The 5,914-nt window shown below is 45.5% G+C and overlaps 1 long non-coding RNA gene across 1 annotated transcript; it reads left to right on the top strand.

Annotated features, from left to right (window-relative positions):
• Positions 1-464: 464 nt before the first annotated feature.
• LOC144679304 (uncharacterized) lies at positions 465-5,173 on the top strand. Its single transcript, XR_013576312.1, has 3 exons — positions 465-612; positions 4,082-4,232; positions 4,393-5,173. It is a non-coding gene; the product is annotated as an uncharacterized LOC144679304 (long non-coding RNA).
• Positions 5,174-5,914: the final 741 nt, after the last annotated feature.

Here is a 5,914-nt window from a genome sequence, read left to right as displayed (position 1 = left end):
CCATAAAGCCAGAGGGCCACTCAATTTTGAGACTGGCAGTTCTGGTGGGACTGGGATTCCTCAAGGGGGCTCTTTTGGGGTCCTTTAATTTTCACATGGAATTCAGTCTGATGGTAGGATTATTAGCTTCCTCAGGGGTGCCAGGGTACTGATGGGGGTCTGCAACGTGAACGCTGATCCATTGTCCCCCACCCTATGTGACGTCATTAGACTTCTTGTAGGTTCTTGGTTCCAGACTGTGGGATTTGACCTTCCTGGCACTGCTCCCACTGCCTTCTGAAGGTGATGCTTGAGGGTCTCACTGGCCACCTGTGGAAACATGGCATCTCTCCTCCTGTCCACCTCCACCACTAATGCCTCCAGCGCCGCATCCATCATCTGGAACCCTCCCTCTCTTCCCTTTTATTTCATTTTCCATGTTTTAAATTTCAGCAACATTACTTACTGCAGCGTTCCTTTCAGAGTGACTGGCTGTCTTTAAGAAGAGCAGGTTGGCTGCATCATGCGCCCTCAACACAACACTGTTTGGCTCCTGCTGAGCGCAGAACCACCCGGCAACATGAAGTGGAAGCCAACAATGTGCAACCTGCTTGGGCCCACTCTACAAGCATGGTAATGAGTTGGGAGTGTCAAATTTATGTGCTGTCCACTTCCAACGGAATTGACATGGGCGAATTGTGACCACTGTGTCCTAAGGTGCAGCTGGATTTTTAGTCCTAGCTGTCCACCAGTCCTCTAGTGCTATTCTCCTTAGTAGTTAATTTATATAAATATATTTAATAGTGCCTCTGCTATCTCTTCCCTAATTTATTTAACTTCTTGGTTGCAATCCAAGCAGACTTGGAGTTTTATCCTCCTATGTTTGATTAAATAATCATTTATCTCCCTGCTTTTTTAGCTATCTTATATCGTTTTTGATCTCTTCTAATGTCTTCTCCATCTTGACATTCTCCCTGGTAAACCCTGAGGCAAAATTACAATATAAATTTCTGCCATTTCATAATAATTGCGTGAGTTTATCTTGTTCATCCCTTTTTGCCCCATTTCCAATTAAATTTTCTTTTAGCATGTATGTGTCTGCAGAATACTTTCTTATTTATTTTAATATTCAGTGATACTCTAACTTTGCAGTTCCCTTTTGCTTTACTAATTGTTATTTTGACTTCTTTCCTAAACTCTTTGTATTCCCTTTTGTCATTCCCTTATGTAGTTAGTGTATGCCTTGTTTTTTTGTTTCAGTTTTACCCTTATATCTTTATTCATCCAGGAACAGTCCAAGCTCTCTAGTTCAGAACCATCTCTGGATGAAAGCAACCCTGTTAAGGGGCAGCAGTCATTCTGAACTTACACACTGAGCGGAATATTAGAGTCATAGAGGCATTATAGCACATAAGGAGACCAATAGGCCCATTGAATTCAGGCCGTCTCTCCGTAGAGCTATCCAGTTAGTTCCATACCCCAGCTCTATCCCAGTAGCCCTACAAGTCCATTCCCCTTAAGTACCCATCAAATTTCCTTTTGAAATTATTCATCATCTCCACTTCCAGCACCCTTGTAGGCAGCGAGTTCCAGGTCATTACCATTCACTGCGTAAAAATGTTCTCCCTCAATTCCCAAATCTGTATCTGTTGCCCAAAAATCTAATTATGTTTTGTAGTCCTTGTACCACCAACTAATGGAAACAGCTTTTCTTTGTCTACATTATCTAAACCTGCCATAATCTTGTACGCCTCTCTCAAATCTTCCCTCAATCCTCTTTGCCCCAAGGAGAACAAAACCAGCTTCTCCGACCTAACCTCGTGGCTAAATTCCCTCATCCCTGGAACCATTCTGGTAAATCTCCTCTAAAGGATCCTCACATCCTTCCTAAAGTGTGTGACCAAAACTGGACACTGTACTTTAGTCGTGGCCTAAACAGAGCTTTATATAGGTTTAGCATAACTTCTTTGCTCTTGTATTCGATACCTCTATTTAAGAAGCCCAAGATCCCATATGCTTTTCTAATTACTCTCAATATGTCCAGCCACCTCAAAGATCTAAGCACATGAGCCCCCATGTCCCTCTGTCCCGGTACCCTCTTTAGAACTGTGCCATTTAGTCTATATTGCTTACCCTAATTCTTTCTGCCAAAATGCATCCCCTCAAACTTCTCTGTATTAAATTCCGCCTGTCACTTGCCTGCCCATTCTGCTCACAAAACTATGTCTAGTCAATTGATATCATCCTCATTGTTTGCTACACCTTAAAGTTTGATGTCATTGGCAAATTTTGAAATTCTACTCTATTCGTGTTCAAATCATTTGTCCTAACAGAGAACCTTAGAGAATACCACTATCTACTATCCTATAGTCTGAAAAGCAACCATTTACCATGAATTGCTCTTCTGTCCTTAAGCACTTTTTTTAGCCAGGCTGACACTGACCCTCCAACTCCATGAGCCTCAATTTTGTTAACCAGCCTTTTATGTGGTATTTTGTCAAAAGCATTTCTTAAAATCCAAATAGACAACATATATTGCTTTCTCTTCATCAACCTTTTCTGTTATTTTATCAAAGAGTTCAATTAGATTAACCAAGCACAATCTTCCATTTACAAATCTGTGCTGGCTATCCTTCATTAACTCAACCTCTCCAAGTGTCTGTTGATTTTTTCCCCCCTGATTATTGTTTCTAAAACCTTACGCTGCAGTGACATTAAACTGATTGGCGTGTAGTTACGAGGAATGTTCTTGCACCCTTTCTTGCATAACGGTGTCACATTTACCGCTTTCCAATCCTCCGACACCTCCCCTGTATCTGGGGAAGATTCGAAGATTATGGTAAGCCTTCCGGTATCTGCACTCCCACTTCCTTTAGTAACCTGGAATGCGAGCCATCTGGACCAGGTAACTGATTCACTCTAAGCATAACCAGCCTTTCCAGGACATCCTTCCTGTCAATTTTCACCCTATCCATTACCTCTACTATCTCTGCTTCTGATGATAGTTTGTCAGCATCCTGTTCCTTAATAAACACTGATACAAAGTACTCATTAAGTATTTTAGCTCTGCCCTGCGCCTTTTAGCCTATATCACACTCTATCCCTAAAAGGCCACCTGCTTACTCTTTACCTGTCACTAGATGATTTTTGGGTTCCCTTTTGTGTTAACTGCCATTCTCTTCTCAGACTCTCTCTTTGCCAGTCTTATTTTCCCCTTCACCTCTCAATTATTTTATTTGACCTGGTTCTTGCTTGAAGAATTCATCTGACATGTATCATACACTCTCTCTTTTCGTTTCATCATATTCTCTATCTCCCTCATCATCCAAGGATCCCTGCCTCAGTTCCCTTGACTTGCTGCCTTTGAAATTATTATTCTGTTTGGTCAAATGCAGGTCCCACCCCTGATGGTCTGCAAGTCCCACCGCCTGAGCAATCTCCCCGGAAGCAGCCAATTAAGAGGGCACTTCTGCAAGCCCCATCCAATTAGGGATGGTGGGTGGGATGCAGAATGTGCCTGAGTGCACAATATTTAAAGGCCCCCCAGCAACCTTCACAGTGTCTGCATTGAGAATGTTGCCTCGATGGGGTGATATGACGTCTGCAGGTACTGGAAGTGAGATGGGGAAGGGCTGCACCAGATTTCGCTGACGCCGCCCTGGAGGTTATGCTGGAGGCAGTGAGAGTACAGAGGTGGGTGCTGTTTCCCGAAGACAGGAAAGGGAGGTCAACCAGCATGAGCAAGCAGGCAAGGCTGGAGGCTGCTGAGGAGGTCAGCAGCCATAATGTTGTGAACAGGACCTAGGCGCAGTGCAGGAAGCACTTCAATGGCCTCTCGAGGTCTGGCATGGTGTGCACTCTGCAGCTAGCAGCTAGCGACCATAATTTTCTCATCTCCTTAACAGTCCTCAGTATGGAAAGGCAGAAAGGCAAACTATTTGCAGCAATGCAAAGGTTTGTCTCACAGGCTCCTTTTGTCACCTTTCATTTACGCATAGCCATGAATATATGACCTTGAGTACCCATTCCGCAATATAGTTCATCAACTATGGAAGAGCGTTATGAACCCCTCACATTCCTAACACTCTCTCTCTCATTGCAGGAGAGAGCACAAAACACTCGGGAGAGGCATTGAAGCAGTGTCCCATCACTGGCAATCCTGACACCGATGGAGGAGGAAGCCATGGAGATTGGCAGGGTGGCAGTAGGACAGGCAGTTGCTGAAGGAGAAATGAAGGTTCAGCAGAGAGCAGGTGAAAGCGTTTATGTTGTAATCTTGGAAATGGATGTGAGCTGCTTCTGCAGTTGGGCATTTGAATCTTTAAAAGTAAATTTCATGATCAGCAGCATTTAAGGGTCTGAAACCACTGTTGCCAACGTTCTTCACTAACTGAGGCCTTATCTCTTCTGCAGGCACAATGCTGGAGGTGCAGCAGGAGCCATGTGAGGAGGCAGCGTAGAGTTCAGAGGAAGAGCAGCACCCGAGGAATCACCATCACAATGAATCAAGTGCATCCTCCTCCAGCGCAGGTCCATTCACCTTCATGGGACCTTAGTTGTGGGTAGAAGGGGAGGCACAAGATGAGGAGCACTTCACATGTGTACAGGAGTAAGTGATGAAGTGACACCTGAGGGCAGTTCCCAACAGAGGACTGAGGACAGCTTTCACAACAGGATACAAATGCTGAGCCTCGGGGTGCAGACATGAAACGGGTACTTGTGGAACAGCAAAGGGAGATCTGTGGGCATCTGGAGGTTTTTCCGAGGAAATGAGGACCCTTGGGAAGAAGATAGAGGAGTCTATCATGCCGTGAAGGGTTTGCTAACTCAGGCATGTGCGTGCCGGAACTCCATTGAAAGAATGGCCACCTTCATGGAGAGTTATATGTAGCAGGCCAACAAGTGGATGCAGGAACAGCGCAATGGTCTCCACGGTATTTCGGCAACCTTCAGCAGCATTGTTCTGTCATTTTCAGTAATGGCTCAGGACTGCATGGAAATGTAGCCAAGTGCTCATCCACTCATGGTTAGCAGGTAATTGCAGGTAAACCCTGAAAGGGCAGGAGGAGGCAGGGATGATGGCAATGGGGGCTCTTCCTGATCTCTAGTCACCTCTCGGTCCCTCTGATGCAACCACTCTGTCCTATCCCCATACCCGAGGCTGACCCTGCACAGATGCAGATGGGGCAGTCTATGGCGGGATCCTCACGGATACTGTAACCCCCCCCCCAGGACATGCGCCATGGGCACCTTATTTGTCAGAGCAGAGAAACAAGCAGACTGCCTTACAGCTGGCAGACGGGCCAATTGGCCAGGCGGCCTTTACATTTTTGATAAAACCTCATCCAAGGGTGGGATGAAATCTCTGTTAGGAAATAAAATAAAAAGGAAATATCTGGGGACAGCATTTTTATAAGTAATGCATTCAGGTGTTTGATTGTGCTGCATGGACATTTTTGCAACTTTTTTGTGCTTTATTATTTGGAGGTCCGCAGCTCCCTGAGGCAGCTGTTTGCCTTCAGGGAGCTCAGTGGAAGCGCTCACCCGTGCCCACGGTGACGTCGGCGCCCGCCCTCTTCCTGCCCCCAACCCGGCAGCGCTGAGCTTTTCAGCTTGCGTTTCATGCTGGCTGGCTGTTAATTGGCCTGCCAGCATGAAATCGTGGTCGGGGGCCTGTTTCCTGACCGCCCCCGGGCCCACCGATCACGCATGCCCGACGAAGGAATAATTCAGGCCAGAGAGTTGGGATAAGGAGGTCATTTTCAGGTTGACAAATTGTAACGAGTGGAAAACATGAATTAGTGCTGGAGTCTCAACTATTTACTATTTATATTAATGACTTGCATGAAAGGAGACTGTATTGTACCCAAATTTGCTGATGATACAAAGATAGGTAGGAAAGCAAGTTGTGAGGAGGATACAAAGAGTCTGCAAA

Source organism: Cetorhinus maximus, chromosome 4, assembly GCF_964194155.1.
Source record: "Cetorhinus maximus chromosome 4, sCetMax3.hap1.1, whole genome shotgun sequence".
Lineage (NCBI taxonomy): Eukaryota > Metazoa > Chordata > Chondrichthyes > Lamniformes > Cetorhinidae > Cetorhinus > Cetorhinus maximus.
This window is presented reverse-complemented; position numbering and strand designations above follow the sequence as displayed.